Genomic DNA, 22,856 nt, shown 5'->3' on the forward strand with positions numbered 1-22,856 from the left:
CGCCGAGTCCTACACAAATGATTGGTCTGAACTAAAGGCACCAAAAGTAGAGCTCAAACATCTCCCATCTGGGCTAAGGTACGTTTTTCTAGGTAAGAACTCTACTTATCATGTGATAGTAAATGCTAAGTTGAGTGAAAATGAATTTGATTTGCTAGTTGTAGAGCTAAGGAAGTATAGGAAAGCAATTGGTTATACTTTGGATGACATTCAAGGCCTTTCACCTAGTCTTTGCATGCATAGAATCCATCTTGAAAATGAATCCTACTCTAGTATTGAACCTCAAAGAAGGTTAAACCCCAACTTAAAAGAAGTAGTTAAAAAGGAGATCCTTAAGTTGCTTGGTGCTGGTGTAATCTATCCTATCTCTGATAGTACTTGGGTTTCACCAGTTCATTGTGTCCCATAAAAGGGAGGAATAACTGTGGTACAGAATGATGAGGATGAATTAATTCTCACTAGAACTATTACAGGGCATAGAATGTGCATTGACTATAGAAAGCTTAATTCAGCTACTAGGAAAGATCATTTTCCTCTTCCTTTCATTGATCAAATGTTGGAAAGATTAGCTAATCACACTCACTACTGTTTCTTGGATGGATATTCTGGATTTTTCCAAATACCTATTCATCCCAATGATCAAGAGAAGACAACATTCACATGTCCATATGGTACTTTTGCTTATAGAAGGATGCCATTTGGATTATGTAATGCTCCAGCAACTTTTCAAAGATGCATGATGTCTATCTTCTCTGATCTCATTGAGGATGTTGTGGAAGTTTTTATGGATGATTTTTCTGTCTATGGAGACTCCTTTCCTTCTTGTCTTGCTAATTTATGCAGGGTTTTAAAGAGATGTGAGCAGACAAATCTTGTTTTGAACTGGGAAAAGTGTCACTTCATGGTTGAAGAAGGGATAGTTCTTGGTCATAAGATTTCAGAAAAGGGGATTGAGGTTGATAAGGCAAAGATTGAAGTCATGGTTCAACTCCAACCACCAAAAACAGTCAAGGACATAAGAAGCTTTCTTGGGCATGCTGGGTTTTATAGGAGATTCATCAAGGATTTCTTAAAGATAGCTAGGCCATTGACAAGGTTGCTATGTAAGGAGACTGAGTTCAACTTTGATGAAGATTGCTTGAAGGCTTTCAAGGAGATCAAGCTGCTTTGATTTCAGCTCCAATAGTCCAAGCTCCAAACTGGGATCTTCCATTTGAGATTATGTGTGATGCTTCAGACTTTGCAGTAGGAGCAGTCCTAGGTCAGAAAAAAGATAAGAGGCTGCATGTGATTCACTATGCAAGTAGAACCTTGGATGAAACTCTAGGAAGATATTCAACAACAGAGAAAGAGCTCTTAGCAGTGGTATTTGCCTTTGAAAAGTTCAGAAGCTACTTAGTAGGGTCCAAGGTGATTGTGTACACTGATCATGCTGCTTTGAGGCACATCTACTCAAAGAAGGATACAAAACCAAGGTTGTTGAGATGGATTTTGCTTCTCCAAGAGTTTGACATGGAAATAGTTGATAAAAAGGGGATAGAGAATGGAGTAGCTGATCAGTTGTCTAGAATGAGGATAGAAGAGGAGATTTCAATTGATGATTCAATGCCTGAGGAGAAACTGATGCTGATTGGGTCAACACGGCTCCCCACTCGACCTCTCACTCGAACAGGCACTCGGCCGAGTATGTTTGGGTGCCCGACCGAGCAGGACTAGATGGAGCAGTGGATGGCACTTGAGAGTGAAGATCTGCCTTGGTATGCTGATATAGTCAATTACAAGGTGTGTGAAGAAATCCTAGCAGACCTGGACTCCTATAGGAAGAAGAAACTCCTCAAGGACATCAATGGATACTATTGGGATTAACCTTACTTATACAAGAAGTATCAGATGGATTGTTTAGAAGATGCATAGCAGAGAATGAAGTTGAAGGAGTGTTAGGACATTGCCATGGTTCTACTTATGGAGGCCATTTTGCAACTTTCAAAACAGCCCAAAAAGTCTTACAAGCTGGTCTATGGTGGCCTACATTGTTCAAAGACACTCACAAGTTCATCACAAAGTGTGATGCTTGCCAAAGGATGGGGAACATCAAAAGAAGGAATGAGATGCCTCAAAATCCAATTCTTGAAGTTGAGATATTTGATGTGTGGGGAATTGATTTCATGGGACCCTTTAATCCTCCTTCAAATGGGAATGCCTACATCTTAGTAGCAGTGGACTATATTTCCAGATGGGTGGAGGCCATTGCTAGCCCCACTAATGATCACAAGGTGGTTCTTAAACTTTTCAAGAACATAATCTTTCCAAGGTATGGAATCCCAAGAGTTGTGATAAGTGATGGAGGATCACACTTCATCAATAAAATCTTTGAAGGAATGCTAAGGAAGTATGGAGTTAAGCACAAGGTGTCTACAGCCTATCACCCTCAGACAAGTGGGCAAGTTGAGGTGTCAAACAAACAGATCAAGGCCATTCTATCAAGAATATTAGGAGCAACAAGGAAGGATTGGTCTAGTAAACTTGATGAAACACTTTGGGCTTATAGAACAGCTTTCAAAACTCCTATAGGAAGAACCCCATTCCAGCTTGTGTATGGAAAGTCTTGTCACCTTCTAGTTGAAGTTGAGTACAAGGCTCTATGGGCAATCAAACTCCTTAACTTGGATCTTGAAACAGCACAAGCTAAGAGAAGCCTTGATTTGCATGAACTTGAGGAGATCAGATTCGAAGCTTATGAAAACTCCAAAATCTACAAGGAAAGGACTAAGGCCTTCCATGATAAGAAGATTCTCATCAAGGACCTTAAGCCTGGAGACCAAGCTTTGCTTTACAATTCAAAACTCAAGTTATTCCCTGGGAAGTTGAAAAGTAGATTGGGAGGTCCTTTTGAAATAAAAGAGATCTTACCATATGGAGCTATCACACTTCTCAACAAGGATGGTAGTGAGTTCACAGTCAATGGTCAGAGGATTAAGAAGTATTTGGGAGAGAAGGAGACACATGAGAAGTGCTCAATGCTTCTGAAAGATGCCCCTCAAGCTTGAAGAGCCATGGAAGTCAAGCTTAGTGACTCTAAACAAGCTCACTAGGGAGGAAGTCCCTAAGGTATCCCTGTCTATATTATTTAGGATTTTTGGTATTTTGACTTGTTTTGGTATTTTTGAGGTCAGGAAAGCAAGGGAGTCTAAACAGAAGAAGAGAGGAACATTCGCGGTCCAGCTCGACCCCCCCACTTGGACACGCACTCGACCGAGTGCCGGTCGATCTCCGTCGTCGAGCTGCCCCAAAGTCCATCTCCAAGTCACCAACAAGACCCCAACTACTCCTATGACAGCATGCAGATGGATGTGGACAACTTCTTCGAAAATCCCTAAGATACCACCATCATCTTCACTTGTAAATATCATTGCATTTCATTGTTGTGTTTTGTTTTTAATCTTGAATCCTCTTACATATTTCTTTCACACAGAGGACTGTGTGATTTAAGATTGGGGGAGAGTTTGAGATAGCATTTGATGTTGTGTTTTGTGTTCTTATTTCAAATTTTTAGCATCTTCATATTAGTATTTGCATAGCATCTAAGGAATAGAAAAACCCTAAAAATTTGAAAAATTTTGAAAAAATCTTTATAAAAAAGAGTGTTCATGTAGTTTGCATTGCATATTAGGATCTTGTTTAGCATGTTTCATGTAGGATTGTATAATATTTGCATTAGGGATCTATGATGAGTATTTCCTTGTTAGCTTGCTTAATTCACTAGACTAGGATCAATGCCCAAGTTAATAGTACTTTGATGCTAGTTGAGTAGTTGGAAGCATAAGATTGAACCAAGCCTTGAACTCTTGCATTGCATTTGGTCTATATTGAAGCATGTTGTGATTTGAAACCATTTCCTACTTATAAGAGCCTAATATTGACTTATAATTATCAATGTGTGCATTGCTTTAAACTCATAGATACCATATACATACTTGGATCATCTTTCTCCTTTTTACCACTCTTGTTGATCCAAGTAGCTGATTTCCTCATTAAGAATCAGTTCCCCAACCCTTAACCAACCCTTCTTTCAAGTCATATTTATTCTTGTGTGTGTAAGGCCTATTTTTGGGATTGAGCTTGGTAGAAAGTGTTAGGTTTGAACTGACAAGAGTAAGACCTTGTGTAGTTCTAGTTTGCATTTTTCAAACTAGATAGAACTAGGTGGTTCACTTGTTGGGTTTGGGACTTGGCTGTTATGAAAAGAAAAGAAAAGAAAGAAAAGAGAAAGAGAACAAAGGGTAGAGTCTTTAAGAGGAGATTGTGTTTAAACAAAGTCTAGTGAAAGGATGGGAAGTAAAGTATTGTTGAAAATGGTTCTAGCTTAAGAAAGAAAAAGAAAAAAAAGGAAAGTCTAGCAAAAAGCTTATATGTCTTAAGAATAAGAAGAAAAGAGAACCATAGCAAATAAGTAAGAATCCCCCATCCCACTAGATAGATCAAATAAGAAACCTCTCGTAAGACTTGAAAACCAAAAAGAGAAAAGGGTGAAAGAGAAAAGAAGAAGTAAAGGGTAGCACTAGGATCATTTGGGTTTAGATTGCTAGGATAAACACTTTGGGTACCTTTGGGTAGACAAGGTTTTGTTCTTGTATGTGTCTAAGTGTTCTTACCTTTAGCATTCTTCTAAAGCTCAATCCATTTTCATGAGAGAACCTTGATATTGACAAGCCCCACTCTAAAAAGAGGCCATCATTGTCTCAAAACCTTTATCTCCAAGCCAAATGAGTTTAACCATTGCATAGAATTGATTCATGTTCTTGATTAATGAATGTTAAAGGAAATGGTTGATTTGAATGCATGTGGACATCTAAGGCTCAAATCAGTAAAGGTTGTGATATGCTTGTCTAAAGTCTTTAAGTACAGCTCATTCAACTTGCATCATAGTATTAGTAACTTGGACATTGATTCTAGATGGTCTATTTGCAAGCTTTAGGAGCTGAGATCCCATTTTCAAACCTCACTTACCTTCTTATGTCTTGCTTATTTGCTTGAGGGCAAGCAAAGACTAAGTTTGGGGGTGTTGATGTTCATATATTTTACCATGTTTTCCCTTAGTTTATTCACATCTTTTGCATCTTTTGCTATCCATTTAGGCCATTATTGTGTAGCTTTAGCACTAATCATGCATTATAGTTTAGATGCATTGCATTTGCATCTTTTCATGCATATTCAGGTGATTTTGGAGCTTAAGAAGCTTGAAAGCAATGTTGAGGAGAAGTGAAGCAACCATGAAGGGAAAGCAAGATAGTTAAGGCTGAAACAACAAGGTCTAGAGTCCAACTCGACCGCACACTCGACCAGACACTCGACCGTGTGCTAAGGAGGACTCGACCGAGTGGAGAATGCACGAGAGAAGCCAGCTCGACCTGCCACTCGACCAAGCCGTTGACTATTTTGTCTTTTAGTATTTTTAGGGCTTCCACCCCCTCTCCTATATAAAGCCTTGTACCTGCAGCCACCAAAAGAGCCCAGCTTTTAGATATTCTCTAAACCTAGTTTTTACCCTTTTGGGAATTATTCTTTTTGCTTTTTTTATTCTCCTTAGATTTTGTACTTGTTTTAGAGAGAAAAGACTAGATTCTTGTATTTTGTTGGTTTCATAACTTTCAAGATATAAAGATTTCGAGTTTTATTTCTTCATCAATATTGTAGATCTCTGTGTTATCTTTCATTTGATGCAAGTTTCAATATTTTCTGGGTTTTTGACTTTGTTCATCATGTGTTCTTGTGAGTAGTTCTTTAGGATCTTGAGGATGGGTTAGGCTGGATTGATCTTGTGGTTTGTGTGATTTGGTCAAGCTTGATTGTTGTAGATCTCTTCTAGGCTAGATGTTCTTAAGGCTGATCCTATATCTGAGAGGGTAGGGTTTGATTTCAAGCATCTTAGCATCACACCAATGTTTAAGAAGCATAGACAAGGCTAGATCTAGAGCTTACCATTAGGCTTGCTAAGAGATTAGAGGTCTTGTTTGGTTTGAGATGTATTGCTTAATGCCTGCTTGTGTAGATTCTTTACTGTGTGAGAACAAGTCTAGAATTGCATAGGTTTGATTGTTTCTTGCCATGAGAGTGGAAGAAACTTGTCTTAGATTTATATGTCTAGAGATTAGCTCAAAGTTTGCTTGAGATTTGTTGACCAAGTTAGATAACCACAATGATTAGTTCAGCCCATGAATCCCTCCTCAAGGCCTTCTTTGTTTAGTGATTTTTAAGTCTTAATCATGTTACTTGCTTGTTGTTTGATTCGTATTTGCATTGCTCTGTTTTTATTGTGTTGCTCTGTTTCCCGGATTTATCCAGCTCGACCCTGTACAACCGAGTGTAGGTCGAGTGCAGGGTCGAGCTGGATAAATCCAAGAAACAGAGCAAGCACTCGACCGAGTGTAGGTCGAGTGAGAGGTCGAGTTGGCTAAATCCGGGAAACAGAGCAATGCTAGAAAACAGAGCAAGACAAGAATTAAATCAAACAACAAGCAAGCAACAGGATTAAGACTAAGATATCAATAAACAAGGAAGATCCTGAGGATGGATTCATGGGATGAACTAATCATTGTGGTTATCTAACTTGGTCAACAAATCTCAAGCAAACTTTGAGCTAACCTCTAGACATATAAATCTAAGACAAGTTTCTCCCACTCTCATGGTCAAGAAACAATCAAACCTATGCAATTCTAGACTTGTTCTCACACAGTAAAGAATCTACACAAGCAGGCATTAAGCAATACATCTCAAACCAAACAAGATCTCTAATCTCTTAGCAAGCCTAATGGTAAGCTCTAGATCTAGCCTTATCTATGCTTCTTAAACATTGGTGTGATGCTAAGAAGCTTGAAGTCAGATCCTACCCTCTCAGATATAGGATCAGCATTAAGAACATCTAGCCTAGAAGAGATCTACAACAATCAAGCTTGACCAAATCACATAAACCACAAGATCAATCCATCCTAACCCATCCTCAAGATCCTAAGGAAACTACTCACAACAATACATGGTGAACAACGTCAAAAGCCCAGAAAATATTGAAACTTGCATTATTAGATAGATGAAACAAAGATCTATTATATTGATGAAAGGATCAAACTCAAATTCTCAATATCTTGAAAGTTATAGAACCAACAAAAGACAAGAATCTAGTCTTCTTTCTTAAGGAAGTACAAGATCTTAAAAATAAAAATGCAAAAGGAATAAAGCTAAAAAAGGTAAAAACTAGGTTTAGGGAATATCTAAAAAGCTGGACTCTCTTGGTGGCTGCAGGTACAAGGCCTTATATAGGTGAGGAGGTGGAAGCCCTAAAAATACAAAAAGTCAAAGTAGTCAACGGCTCGGTCAACTTGACCAGTGCTCGGTCGAGTGGCTTGGACGAGCTGGCTTCTCTCGTGCAAACTCCACTCGGTTGAGTCCTCCTCAGCACACGGTCGAGTGTCTGGTCGAGTGTGCGGTCGAGTTGGACTCTGGACCTTGGTTCTTCAGCCTTAACTCCCTTGTTTCCTCCTCATGATTGCTTCACATCTCTTCTCCATTGCTTCCATGCTCCTTAAGCTCCAAAATCACCTGTTTATGCATGAAAAGATGCAAATGCAATGCAACTAAACTCTAATGCATGATTGGTCCTAAAGCTATGCAATAATGGTTAAAATGGATAGCAAAAGATGCAAAAGATGTGAATAAACTAAGGGAAAACAAGGTAAAATATATGAACATCAACTAGGTTTAGAGAATATCTAAAAGCTGGACTTTTTTGGTGGCTGCAGGTACAAGGCTTTATATATGAGAGGGGGTGGAAGCCCTAAAAATACTAAAAGACAAAATAGTCAACGGCTCGGTCAACTCGACCTGTGCTCGGTCGAGTGGCAGGTCAAGCTGGCTTCTCTCGTGCATTCTCCACTCGGTCGAGTCCTCCTCAGCACACGGTCGAGTGTCTGGTCGAGTGTGCGGTCGAGTTGGACTCTGGACCTTGTTGTTTCAGCCTTAACTCTCTTGCTTTTCCTTCATGGTTGCTTCATTTCTCCTCAGCATTGCTTCCAAGCTCCTTAAGCTCCAAAATCACCTGATTATACATGAAAAGATGCAAATGCAATGCATCTAAACTATAATGCATGATTAGTGCTAAAGCTACACAATAATGGCCTAAATGGATAGCAAAAGATGTGAATAATCTAAGGGAAAACAAGGTAAAATATATGAACATCAACGCCCCCAAACTTAGTCTTTGTTTGCCCTCAAGAAAATAATCAAGACATAAGAAGGTAAGTGAAGTTTGAAAGTGGGATCTCAGCTCCTAAAGCTTGCAAATAGACCATCTAGAATCAATGTCTAAGTTACTAATACTATGATGCAAGTTGAATGAGCTGTACTTAAAGACTTTAGACAAGCATATCACAACCTTTACTGATTTGAGCGTTAGATGTCCACATGCATTCAAATCAACCATTTCCTTTAACATTTATTAATCAAGAACATGAACCAATTCTATGCAATGCTTAAACTCATTTGGCTTGGAGATAAAGGTTGTGAGACAATGATGGTCTCTTTTTAGAGTGGGGCTTGTCAATATCAAGGTTCTCTCATGAAAATGGATTGAGCTTTAGAAGAATGCTAAAGGTAAGAACACAAACACATACAAGAACAAAACCTTGTCTACCCAAAGGTACCCAAAGTGTTTATCCTAGCAATCTAAACCCAAATGATCCTAGTGCTACCCTTTACTTCTTCTTTTCTCTTTCACCCTTTTCTCTTTTTGGTTTTCAAGTCTTAGGAGAGGTTTCTTGTTTGATCTATCTAGTGGGATGGGGGATTCTTACTTATTTGCTATGGTTCTCTTTTGTTCTTATTCTTAAGATATATAAGCTTTTTGCTAGACTTTCCTTTTCTTTCTTTTTCTTTCTTAAGCTAGAACCATTTTCAACAATACTTTATTTCCCATCCTTTCACTAGACTTTGTTTAAACACAATCTCCTCTTAAAGACTCTACCCTTTATTCTCTTTCTCTTTTTCTTTCTTTTCTTTTCTTTTCATAACAGCCAAGTCTCAAACCCAACAAGTGAACCACCTAGTCCTATCTAGTTTGAAAAATGCAAACTAGAACTACACAAGGTCTTACTCTTGTCAGTTCAAACCTAACACTTTCTACCAAGCTCAATCCCAAAAATAGGCCTCACACACACAAGAATAAACATGGCTTGAAAGAAGGGTTGGTTAAGGGTAGGGGAACTGATTCTTAATGAGGAAATCAGCTACTTGAATCAACAAGAGTGGTAAAAAGGAGAAAGATGATCCAAGTATGTATATGGTATCCATGAGTTTAAAGCAATGCACACATTGATAATTATAAATCAATATTAGGCTCTTATAAGTAGGAAATGGTTTCAAATCACAACATGCTTCAATATAGACCAAATGCAATGCAAGAATTCAAGGCTTAATTCAATCTTATGCTTCCAACTACTCAACTAGCATCAAAGTACTATTAAATTGGGCATTGATCCTAGTCTAGGGAATTAAGCAAGCTAACAAGGAAATACTCATCATAGATCCCTAATGCAAATATTATACAATCCTACATGAAACATGCTAAACAAGATCCTAATATGCAATGCAAACTACATGAACACTCTTTTTTTTATAAAGATTTTTTCAAAATTTTTCAAATTTTTAGGGTTTTTATATGCCTTAGATGCTATGCAAATACTAATATGAAGATGCTAAAAATTTGAAATAAGAACATAAAACACAACATCAAATGCTATCTCAAACCCTCCCCCAAACTTAAATCACACAGTCCTCTGTGTGAAAGAAATTTGTAAGAGGATTCAAGATTAAAAACAAAACACAACTATGAAATGCAATGATATTTACAACTGAAGGTGATGATGGTACCTTAGGGATTGTGGAAGAAGTTGTCCACATCCATCTGCATGCTGTCATAGGAGTAGTTGGGGTCATGTTGGTGACTTGGAGATGGACTTTGGGGCAGCTCGACGACGGAGATCGACCGGCACTCGGTCGAGTGCGTGTCCGAGTGGGGGGGTCGAGCTGGACCGCGAATGTCAAAATGTTGACCTTGCTGCTGGCAAAACTGCTGGTAGAGAGCTGGATCCATGTAGTATTGAGGTGGGATGGGAGGGTAACTTGGATAACCTGGATAAGCAGCTGGAGGTGGGAAGCCGTAGGGTGATCTGGGAAGGTGCTCGGTCGAGTACGTAGGTGGTGCTCGGTCGAGTGCCTCGAAAACTGTTGTCCGCGGGTACTTTAGCTCCTCTTCCTTTGATTTGTCTCATACATCGAAGCCCTATCTGGCTCCAAAGGGTTTGCAACTCTTGAAAGTGCTCTAGTTGAGCTACTTCTTCTCAAAGGGCTTGAATGGCTTGGAGATGAGTTTCCACTCTTTAAGTCAGCAATCTCCTTCTTTAAGCCCTTGATGGACTTAGCCATGTTGCCCACCTTCTTCTTAAGTTTATCAAACCTCTTGCCATTCCACTTGCCCCATCTTTGCAAAAGTGTCAACCTCTAACTATTTTCCCTCACTCCTCTACTATCTCTTGGGTTGGGCTCATAATCTTCAAAGTAGAATTGCTCCTCCCCATCAGTTATTTGTGCATTCCTAGCTTCTTCAACTCTAGGTTGAACTATCCCATCAAACCAATGCTCCTCAGCTGGCCAAAAGTCAATGTTGGCTCCTTCTTGAATGGTGGTGAGCTCTTGGTTAGGCAAGATGAGCTGCTTCTTCCCAAGTGTTGGAAGCTCAAAATTGAAGATGTGATTTCCTTGATGCATCTCCTTGGCTAAGATGAGAGTAGAGGTGAGGTAGCTTGAGTCAATCCATCTTGGTGAGACCCTTTCTCCTCTAAGTGGGACCTTGGCAGCTTGTAAGATTGGAGTAATGATGCCTCCAATGGTTAGTGCTCCTCTTGAGCCCTTTTTCTCCAACTTGCCTATCCAACTTCTCAAGTGTATCATATGGTCTATGAGCACCATTGCTAGATCAGTCTCCACAGTACTCCCAAGAATGATGGTACCATTTCTTGCTTGTAAGATGACTCCATTGAGAGCCAAGTCAATCATCTTTAGCTCCCCCTCATTGATGTTTCCAGTTTCCTTTCTTGCAAAGAAGGTATTGGCAAGAGCTTTGTGGAAGTACCTTAGGACTGGGCTCCTTATCCTTGAGCTCTTGGAATTGGAGGATGAGTAGAACTTGTTATCCCCAATGGTTTCCCACACAGCAAAGAGTTCTTCTCTTGGAATCATCAAATTCCTATTGCTCCCAACCTCAAATCCAAACACATTTGCTATCTTCTTCATTGAAAGGTCACGCTTCTTCCCTTTGATAGTAAAGGAAATGTGACCAGCTCCAACCTCAGGATTCTTCCTTGCATATGTATGCAACTTGACAGTGGCTAGGAACTCACAGCTTTCTTCTTTGTAGCCCTCCATGCAAAGCCCCATGAACTTGGTTAAGTTACTCTTCTCAAAGAGAAACTCCACATATTCATCAATGGCAAGCTTCTCCATGGTTTCCTTGTGAGGATATCTAGTCCCCAGGAACTCCATTCTCATGAAAGCATCATAAAGCTGCCTCTTTGACAACCCACAAGACTCAGCCTCTCCATCATCCATCAACTCTTCTTCTTCACTTTTTTCCTCACTCTCATCACTCTCCTCTTGTTCAACTTCAATAGCTGGCCTCTTCCCTTTTGCCTTATGTCTCCTCATAAACTCATTGAGAGTTGGCTCTCTTTCCTCCTCACTTTCAGTCCTCTCAGGATCTTCCTCAACTGGCTCTCTCCTTGGACACGGCACCTGGCTCGACCGGCTGCTCGAACCGCCACTTGGTCGAGTGGTTGATCGAGTGGTGTGTCGAGTGGCTCTCCCAGCTTCACCTCTTGATTTAAGGTCAGCATCATGACGTTCCATGGAGCTTGTAGCGGTTTGTTGAGACTTCCTGGTGATCTTAGAAGACATTTTTCAAAAGGAACTGAAAGGAATAGACTCAAAGCTCAAAGTTAATAGGTTAGTTACCCAAAAACTTGAAAGAACAAAGCTTGAGCAAAAGAAGAACTTTGAGAGAGATTTTAAAACTTGAATTTAGTTGTTTTGAGCAAATGAGAGAGTGTGAGAGGTATAGGATCGTGCAAGGTCTATATAAAGAAGCTAAGGGGACAAGGGGACAAGGGTGGAGCGTCCATACCATTCAAATTTGAATTGGGAATCTTTGACCTACTATTTGCTGCCACTCGACCCCACACTCGACAGTACACGGTCGAGCACCTTGACCAATTTTGAAATTTCAAAATTTTTCTCCTTGTTCTTCCCTCCACTCGATCGTCCTAACGATTTGAATGTTAAATGGGCCTTGCTTCTTCTCCGGCTCGGTCGAGTACCTCTCGTGGCCTGGTCGAGTGGGCTTGCGTTTCCCCTTCTCCAAGTCCAAATCTCTCCTTACCCATCTACATTTTCACTAAAAGGCCTGTCCAACACAAACATAAAAGAAAACACATCAAAACTACTAACAAATTAAAGCATATTTACAAAGGATACCTTAGGGACTTCCTCCCTAGTGAGCTTGTTTAGAGTCACTAAGCTTGACTTTGGTTTCCTTCTTAAACTTGGTCTAGATACCAAGGAGGTGATGAAATCCTCCCTGGAACCTCTTGGTCACTATGAAGTTGATCCTTGATAACCTCACCCTTAGCACACAACCCATACTTCTTCTTGATTTTGAGCCTTGGTCTTGCTTTCCTCAAAGACCTCTTGTTCAGCTTAACTTGGAGATCCTCAACCATACTAGTCAGTTCTTGAACTGACCTCTTAAGCTTCTCCACAGAATCCTCTTGAAGTGATAGCTCAGCCTTTGGAGTTGCTTTATCACTTAACCCTTCTTGACCACCTTTATCCTTGATAGTAAAAGGCTGATCATCAATGGTAGGAAGGTTGGTTGGGTTATAGATGTTGAACTTCATAACTATACCCTCAGCAATGTTCAAAGTCACAAGACCTTCCTTGACATCAATGACTGCTCCAACAGTGGCTAAGAATGGCCTTCCAAGGATGATAGGATCTTCAGGTTCTTTGTCCATCTCCAATACCACAAAATCTGTGTGAACCCTTGCCTTCCCTATCTTGAGTGGAACATTCTCCAACCTTCCAACTACTTCTCTGTTTGACCCATCAGCTAGGCAAACATGGAGGTTGGTGGATTTGAAATCAGTTCTCCCAAGCTTTTGAGCTATGGAGTATGGCATCACACTAGTTGAAGCTCCCAAATCACAAAGGCATTGATTGTAGTGGAGGTAACTGATTGTGCAAGGCAGATAGAATGGTCCTGGATCCTTAAGCTTAATTGGGATGATCACTCCTCCAAGGTTCTCAAGATCCTTCTCATCTTGAGCTTGAGCCTTCTTCTTTGACAAATCATGCAAAAAATCTCTATAGAGAGGATAAGGTTCATACTGTTCCAAGGCAGGTCCTCTCTCCTCTTCTTGATAAGCAATGATGACTTCTTGTATAGCCATCACTTCTTCTTGTTTCTCAACCACAACTTCTTCTTTCAAAGCTTCCTCATCCTTTTGTTGCTTAGCCAACATCTCCTTTTTCTCAATTATTTCCCTTAATTCCTTGATCCTTTGTGCTTTGAAACGTCCAGGGAATGGTAGAGGTGGCTTGTAGGCAGGAGGAATGTACTTAGCAGGTTTAACAGCTCCTGATCCTCCAGCTCGATCGACCACTCGATCAGGCACTCGGTCGAGTGCTGGCTCGAGTACCTGGTCGAGTGCAATGGCGGATTCAGATTTCTCTGCACAAACTTCACTCAAAGCTTCAATAACTGACCAATCCTCCCCATCTTGAACATCACTGTCCTTAGTGACTTCCTCAGCAGAGATATGGATGGCTTTTGCAGTGAACTCCCTTGGATTTTGAACAGCTTTTCCAGGGAGTTGGTTGGGTTTTGGAGCAGAAGTAGAAGCAATGTTGCTCTCCATATACTTTACTCTAGAGTTGAGACCTTCAAACTTCATGTTAAGATCATTATAGTGGGATGTGAGCCTTTGATTTACTTCAGCAAATTGCTTGGCTTCCTCAATCTTTCCTTTTGTTTGCCCAATCAACAATTGTTGCATCATTGCTCTTAAGTCTTGTTCTTGGCCTTGGTTAGTCTGAAACCCTGGTGGGGGACACAACTGAGGCTGGAACACTTGATGTTGTTGCTTGGGGACATAGTGTTGTTGCTGTTGAGGTGGATAGACTTGGTCTTGAGGGTTGGCCACATTGGTACTCCTATAAGAGAGATTGTTGTTCTTGAAACCTCCTTGGTTGTAGCCCTTGAATCCTCCCTGGTTTTGCATGTAGCATAACTCAGCAAACTCAGTCTCCCCCTCTTGAACTGGAACCTCTTCTTCACCAATGAAGTGAATAGACTTTTGTTGGCTAAGAAGGATCTTGTCAAGCTTCTCATTGACCATCTTCAAGTCCTTCTTGTACTTGTCCTCTTGATCAGTTGAGGAACTCCTTATGGTTCTATCATAGTCCTCATTATAGTTGCCATCTGACTGAGCAAGATTCTCAACTAACTCCCAGCCTTCTTCCACATTGTTGTTGAGGAAGTTTCCATTAGAGGCTGTGTCAAAAAGCATCCTTATCTTGGGAAGCACTCCTCTATACAAGGTACTCAAGAGTGACTCATTGCTGAAGCCATGATGAGGACACTGAGTTTGAAATCCTTTGAACCTCTCCCAAGCTTCACAAAAGCTTTCATTGTTTCTTTGAGCAAACCCAGAAATCTCATTCCTCAATCTAGCAGTCCTTGCATTTGAGAAGAATTTGGCTAAGAAAGCCTTTTGCATGCATCCCATGTTGTTATTGCTCCAGTAGGAAGAGTCTTCTCCCAAAGGTGAGCCTTGTCTCCAAGTGAGAATGGGAAGAGCCTGATGTTCATATATTTTACCTTGTTTTCCCTTAGTTTATTCACATCTTTTGCATCTTTTTCTATCCATTTAGGCCATTATTGTGTAGCTTTAGCACTAATCATGCATTAGGGCTTAGTTGCATTGCATTTGCATCTTTTCATGCATAAACAGGTGATTTTGGAGCTTAAGGAGCATGGAAGCAATGGAGAAGAGATGTGAAGCAATCTTGAGGAGGAAACAAGGGAGCTAAGGCTGAAACAACAAGGTCCGGAGTCCAACTCGACCGCACACTCAACCGAGTGCTGAGGAGGACTCGACCGAGTGGAGATTGCACGTGAGAAGCCAGCTCGACCCCTAGCTCGACCGAGCACAGGTCGAGTTGACCGAGCCGTTGACTGCTTTGACTTTTTCTATTTTTAGGGCTTCCACTTCCCCACTATATAAGACCTTGTACCTGCAGCCACCAGTGTGTCCAGTTTTTTAGATATTCCCAAAAACCTAGTTTTTACCTTTTTTAGCATTATTCCTTTTGCATTTTATTAGATTTTGTACTTGTTTAAGAAAACTCTTAGATTCTTCAATATTGTTGGTTCAATAACTTTCTTAATATTGAGAATTTGAGTTTCATCGTTTGATTAATATTGAAGATCTCAGTTTTATCTTTCTAATAATGCAAGTTTCAATATTTTCTGGGTTTTTGATTTGTTTCATCATGTTTTGTTGTGAGTAGTCTTCTTAGGATCTTGAGGATGGGTTAGGAAGGATTGATCTTGTGGTTTATGTGATTTGGTCAAGCTTGATTGTTGTAGATCTCTTCTAGGCTAGATGTTCTTAAGGCTGATCTTGAACTGAGAGGTTAGGATCTGATTTCAAGCTCCTTAGCATCACACCAATGTTTAAGAAGCATAGATAAGGCTAGATCTAGAGCTTACCATTAGGCTTGCTAAGAGATTAGAGGTCTTGTTTGGTTTGAGATGTATTGCTTAATGCCTGCTTGTGTAGATTCTTTACTGTGTGAGAACAAGTCTAGAATTGCATAGGTTTGATTGTTTCTTGACAATGAGAGTGGGAGAAACTTGTCTTAGATTTATATGTCTAGAGGTTAGCTCAAAGTTTGCTTGAGATTTGTTGACCAAGTTAGATAACCACAATGATTAGTTCTTCCCATGAATCCATCCTCAGGAACCTTCTTTGTTTATTGATTTTAAAGTCTTAATCTCGTAGCTTGCTTGTTGTTTGTTTGGTTTTAGTATTGCTCTGTTTTTGTTGTGTTGCTCTGTTTTCCGGATTTAGCCAACTCGACCTCTCACTCGACCTACACTCGGTCGTGTGCTTGCTCGAGTTCATCCCCAGAACTCTGGTTTATGATTTGTGATTGTCTTGTTTCATTCCTGTTTCATTCCAGTTGCATACATTTAGCTTTCAGTTCATTAATTGTCTTGCATTAGTTCATTAGTAGTAGTTTCTATTCCTGTTCTTGCTTCATTACAGTTTCAATCATTCAGTTTCATTTGCATTTAGTTCTTGGTTCTTGTAGTTTACTTTCTGCATCTTTAAATTTCCATCTTAGGATTGTTAGTGACAAACAATCATTACATTTGTCTTAACTTAGATTCATATGCACATCTTATCTGTTCACAAACACTCATTTAGGATTGATACCTCTTGTACTGCAATAGCATAAGGGGAATTGAAACACCCATCCATCATTCCATTCATATATCATCATTGCATACATCCACCATCATTCACCACACAAATAAGCTTGTTTCAATTTGGCGCCGTTGCCCATTTGAGTGTGTTTTTGTGACATTTAGGATCCATATTAGTCTAAGATTAAGTTCGTTTATACACTTGAATCTTCTGTTTCTGGGTTGAAGTTCCATTTCAGGTACCACTCGACCATCAACTCGACCACCACTCGACCGAGTAGTGATCGAGCACCTGCTCGAGCTAGACGCCGGATCTCTATAACCATCAGTTTCCAGTCGACTTGATCACCAACAAGAGCCTGTGCTCAGTCGTGTGCCTGGGAAAAATCGTTTGTGTTTGTTGATGCACACAAGGTCTAAAGGAAAGGACCATCTTCTCAAGCACATTGACAACATCCACAAGGTGACAAAGGGTTTGGGAACTAAGCAAAGGAGAGTTGTTCAGGACCAACAAGAAGTTATAGTAGCAATGGATCATCAGGATCAGGTTCAGAGACCAAGGAAAATTGGTGCTGGAGATGCACCCAACACTCACAACCAAAGGGCTGGAATTGTGCCTCCAACTGTTGCCAACAACAACTTTGAGATCAAGAGTGGCTTAATCTCCATGATTCAAGCCAACAAATTTCATGGATTGCCAATGGAGGATCCACTTGATCACCTTGATGAGTTTGATAGAATATGTGGCCTTACAAGGATCAATGGTGTAAGTGAGGATGGTTTTAAGCTGAGGTTGTTCCCTTTCTCACTTGGGGACAAGGCTCATTTATGGGAAAAAACTCTCCCCACTGGTGCAATCACTACTTGGGATGCATGCAAGAAGGCTTTCTTGGCCAAGTTCTTTTCTAATGCTAGGACAGCAAGGCTGAGGAATGAGATCTCTGGATTTGCTCAAGGAACAATGAGACCTTTTGTGAGGCATGGGAGAGATTCAAAGGATATCAGACTCAATGTCCTCATCATGGTTTCAGCAATGAGTCACTCTTGAGTACCTTGTATAGAGGAGTGCTTCCAAAGATAAGGATATTGCTTGACACAGCTTCTAATGGCAACTTCCTAAACAAGAATGTGGAAGAAGACTGGGAATTAGTTGAGAATCTTGCTCAGTCAGATGGCAACTATAATGAGGACTATGATAGGACCATAAGGAGATCCTCAACTGATCAAGAGGACAAGTATAAGAAAGACTTGAAGATGGTCAATGAGAAGCTTGACAAGATCCTTCTTAGCCAGTCCAAGTCTATTCATTTCATTGGTGAAGAAGAAGCACAAGTTCAAGAGGGGGAGACTGAGTTTGCTGAGTTGTGCTACATGCAGAATCAAGGAGGATTCAAAGGCTACAACCAAGGAGGTTTCAAGAACAACAACCTATCTTATAGGAGTACCAATGTGGCTAATCCTCAAGACCAAGTATATCCACTTCAACAGCCTCAACAGCAACAAACCTACATCCCCAAACAACAACACCAAGTGTTCCAGCCTCAGTTGTGTCCCCCACCAGGGTTTCAGACTAACCAAGGCCAAGAACAAGACTTAAGAGCTATGATGCAACAATTGTTGATTGGGCAAACACAAGGAAAGATTGAGGAAGCCAAGCAGTTTGCTGAGTTGAACCAAAGGTTAACATCACAGTACAATGATCTGAATATGAAGTTTGAGGGTCTTAATTCAAGAGTGAAGTATATGGAGGGTAACATAGCATCTACTTCAGCTCCAAAACCCAACCAACTCCCTGGAAAAGCTGTTCAAAATCCAAGGGAGTTCTCAGCCAAAGCCATTCAATTTCAAGAGGAAGAAGTCACTGAGGACAGTGAAGTCCAAGTTTGGGGGAATTCATTAGTTACTGAAGCCCCAAGTGACATCTGTGCAAAGCAACAGGAGCACGCAGGAGAACTCGACCAGGAGCTCGAGCAGTCACTCGACCGAGTGCATGCTCGAGCGGTCGATCGAGCTGGGGACTCCGAGGCTGTCAAGCCTGCTAAGTACATTCCTCCTGCTTACAAGCCTCCACTGCCATTCCCTGGGCGTTTCAAAGCACAGAGGATCAAGGAGTTAAGGGAAATCATTGAGAAAAAGGAGATGTTGGCTAAGCAACATGAGGAAGAAAGGGTTTTGAGGGAAGAAGCTTGGGTTGAGAAAAAGGAAGAAGTGATGGCTATTCAAGAGATCATCATTGCCTACCAAGAAGAGGAGAGAGGACCTGCTTTGGAACAGTATAAACCATACCCTCTCTATAGAGATTTTTTGCTTGACATATCAGTAAAGAAGGCTCAAGCTCAAGATGAGAAGGATCTTGAGAACCTTGGAGGAGTGATCATCCCACTTAAGCTTAAGGACCCAGGGCCATTCTACCTGCCTTGCACAATCAGTTACCTCCACTATAATCAATGCCTTTGTGATTTGGGAGCTTCAACAAGTGTGATGCCATACTCCTTAGCTCAAAAGCTTGGGAGAACTGATTTCAAATCCACTAAACTCCATGTGTGCCTAGCTGATGGGACAAATAGAGAGGTATTTGGAAGGTTGGAGAATGTCCCACTCAAGATAGGGAAGGCAAGGGTTCACACTGATTTTGTGGTCATAGAGATGGACAAGGAGCCTGAAGATCCAATCTTGTTAGGAAGGCCATTTTTAGCCACTGTTGGAGCAGTAATAGATGTTAGGGAAGGTCTTGTGACCTTGAACATTGTTGAGGATACAGTCATGAAGTTCAACATCTATAACCCAACCAACCTGCCTACCATTGATGATCAGCCCTTCACTATCAAGGAGAAAGTTGATCATGAGGTTTTCAAGGATGAAGGAGACCCTAAGGCTGAGCTCCCACTTCAAGAGGATTCTGTTGAGGAGCTTAAGAGGTCAGTTCAAGAACTGAACAAGAGGTCTTTGAGGAAAGCAAGACCTAGGCTCAAATTTAAGAAGAAATATGGTTTGAGTGCCAAGGGTGAGGTGATCAAGGATCAACTTCACAGTGACCAAGAGGTTCCAGGGAGGATTTCATCACCTCCTTGGTATCTAAACCAAAGTTAAGAAGGAAACCAAAGTCAAGCTTAGTGACTTTAAACAAGCTCACTAGGGAGGAAGACCCTAAGGTATCCTTTGTAAATATGGTTTAAATTCTTAGTAGTTTTGATGTGTTTTCTTTTATGTTTTTGTTGGACAGGCTTTTAGTGAGAATGTAGTTGGTTAAGGAGAGTTGTGGACTTGGAGAAGAAGACTCGCAGGTCCACTCGACCAGTCCACGAGAGGTACTCGGCCGAGCTGGGTATGAATTAAAGCCCATTTCATCTTCAAACCGTTAGGACGATCGAGTGGAGGGAAGAACAAGGAGAAAAATTTTAAAATTTCAAAATTGGTCAAGGAGCTCGACCACGTGCTGGTCGAGTGTGGGGTCGAGCTACAGCCAAAAGCAAGTCAAAGATTCCCAATTCAAATTTGAATGTTTCTTTTGAAAATGTCTTCCAAGATCACCAAGAAGTCTCACCGAACCGCTGCAAGCTCCATGGAACGTCGTGATGCTGACCTTGAATCAAGAGGTGAAGCTGGGAGAGTCACTCGACGGACCACTCGATCGACCACTCGACCGAGTGCCGGGTCGAGCAGTCGGTCGAGCCAGATGCCGTATCCAAGGAGAAACTCTGTTGAGGAAGATCCTGAAAGGACTGAGAGTGAGGAGGAAAGAGAGCCCACTCTCAATGAACTTATGAGGAGACACAAGGCCAAAGGGAAGAGGCCAACTGTTGAAGTTGAGCAAGAAGAGATTGAAAGTGAAAGTGAGGAAGAGAGTGAAGAAGAAGAATTGATGGATGATGGAGAAGCTGAGTCTTGTGGGCTGTCAAAGAGGCAGATTTATGATGCCTTCATGAGGCTGGAGTTCTTGGGAACTAGGTATCCTCACAAGGAGACCATGGAGAAGCTTGCCATTGATGAGGATGTGGAATACCTCTTTGAGAAGAGCAATCTCACCAAGTTCATGGGGCTGTGCATGGAAGGCTACAAGGAGGAAAGCTGTGAGTTCCTAGCTACTGTCAAGCTGCACACATATGCAAGGAAGACTGCTGAACATGGAGCTGGTCACATCTCTTTCACTATCAAAGGGAAGAAGCATGTGCTTTCAATTAAATAGGTAGTAAATGTGTTTGGTTTTGAGGTTGGGAGCAATAGGAGTTTGATGGTTCCAAGAGATGAGTTGTATGCTGTGTGGGAAACCATTGGAGATAACAAGTACTACTCATCCTCCAACTCCAAGAGCTCTAGGATAAGAAGCCCAGTCCTAAGGTACTTCCACAAAGCTCTTGCAAATACATTCTTTGCAAGGAAGGAAACTGGGAACATCAATGAGGGAGAGCTAAAGATGATTGACTTGGCTCTTAATGGAGTGATCTTTCAAGCAAGGAATTGTACCATACCTTGGGAGCACAGTGGAGACTGATTTAGGAATGGTGCTCATTGACCACATGACCCAATTGAGAAGTTGGGTAGGAAAGTTGGAGACCAAAGGGTCAAGAGGAGCACTTACCATTGGAGGCATCATCACTCCAATCCTACAAGCTGCTAGAGTTCAACTTAGAGGAGAAAGGGTCTCACCAAGATGGATTGACTCAAGCTACCTCACTTCTACTCTCATCCTAGCCAAGGAGAAGCATCAAGGGAACCACATATTCAACTTTGAGCTTCCAACACTTGGGAAAAAGCAATTCATATTGCCTAACCAAGAGCTCACCACCATTCAAGAAGGAGCCAACATTGATTTATGGCCAGCTGAGGAGCATTGGTTTGATGGAGTGATTCAACATAGAGTGGAGGAAGCTAGGAATGCACAAGTAGCTGATGGAGAGGAGCAGTTCTACTTTGAAGATTATGAGCCCAACCCAAGAGATAGTAGAGGAGTGAGGGAGAATGCCAAGAGGTTAACTCTTTTGCAAAAATGGGGTAAGTGGCATGGAAAGAGATTTGATAAGCTGAAGAAGAAGGTGACCAACATGGCTAAGTCTATCAAAGGCTTGAAGAAGGAGATTGCTGAGCTGAAGAGTGGAAACTCATCTCCTAGCCAACATTCAAGCCCTTTGAGGAGAAGTAGCTCAACTAGAGCACTTTCAAGGGTTGCGAATCATGTGGAACCAGCTAGGGCTTCAATGTATGAGCCAAATCTGAGGAAGAGGAGCTCAAATACCCGCGAACATCAGTTTTCGAGGCACTCGACCGGGTCACTTGAGCACCCACTCGACCGAGCACCTCCGACGCACTCGGCCGAGCACCTTCCCAGATCACCCTATGGCTTCCCACCTCCAGCTGCTTATCCAGGTTATCCATTATACCCTCCCATCCCACCTCAATACTACATGGATCCAGCTCTCTACCAGCAGTTTTGCCAGCACCAAGCTCAACATTTGGAGACACACGGTCCAGCTCGACCCCCCCACTCGGACACGTACTCGACCGAGTCAAGATCGATCGGAGTCATCGAGCTGCCCCAAAGTCCTTCTCCAAGCCACCAGCCTGACCCCAACTACTCCTATGACAGCATGCAGATGGATGTGGACAACTACTTCCACAATCCCTAAGGTACCACTCTCACCTTACCATTGTTTATACCATTGCATTTCATATTGTGTTTTGTGTTGTGTTTAAATCTTGAATCCTCTCACAACTTTTTCACACAAGGGACTGTGTGATTTAAGTTTGGGGGAGGGTTTGAGATAGCATTTGATGTTGTGTTTTGTGTTCTTATTTCAAATTTTTATCATCATCATGTTAGCATTTGCATTAGCATCTAAGGCATAGAAAAACCATAAAAATTTGAAAATTTTTGAAAAAATCTTCATAAAAAAAAGAGTATTCATGTAGTTTGCACTGCATATTAGGATCTTGTTTAGCATGTTTCATGTAGAATTGTATAATATTTGCATTAGGGATCTATGATGAGTATTTCCTTGTTAGCTAGCCTATTCACTAGACTAGGATCAATGCCCAAGTTATTAGTACTTTGATGCTAGTTGAGTAGTAGGAAGCATAAGATTGAACCAAGCTTGAATTCTTGCATTGCATTTGGTCTAAATTGAAGCATGTTGTGATTTGAAACCATTTCCTATTTTATAAGAACCTAATATTGACTTTTAATTATCAATGTGTGCATTGCTTTAAACTCATGGATACCATATACATATTTGGATCATCTTTCTTCTTTTTACCACTCTTGTTG

General features: G+C 41.1%; 2 non-coding genes across 2 annotated transcripts; one reads left to right on the forward strand and one right to left on the reverse strand.

Moving 5' to 3' along the window:
- Positions 1 to 14,724: 14,724 nt before the first annotated feature.
- On the forward strand, positions 14,725 to 14,831 carry LOC147919396 (small nucleolar RNA R71). Its single transcript, XR_015594202.1, has one exon. It is a non-coding gene; the product is annotated as a small nucleolar RNA R71 (small nucleolar RNA).
- A 2,685-nt stretch (positions 14,832 to 17,516) lies between these two features.
- Positions 17,517 to 17,622, reverse strand: LOC147919397 (small nucleolar RNA R71). The gene has a single exon (XR_015594222.1). It is a non-coding gene; the product is annotated as a small nucleolar RNA R71 (small nucleolar RNA).
- Positions 17,623 to 22,856: the final 5,234 nt, after the last annotated feature.

Source organism: Camelina sativa, chromosome 20 (assembly GCF_030686135.1).
Source record: "Camelina sativa cultivar CO46 ecotype springtype chromosome 20, ASM3068613v1".
Taxonomy (NCBI): Eukaryota; Viridiplantae; Streptophyta; class Magnoliopsida; order Brassicales; family Brassicaceae; genus Camelina; species Camelina sativa.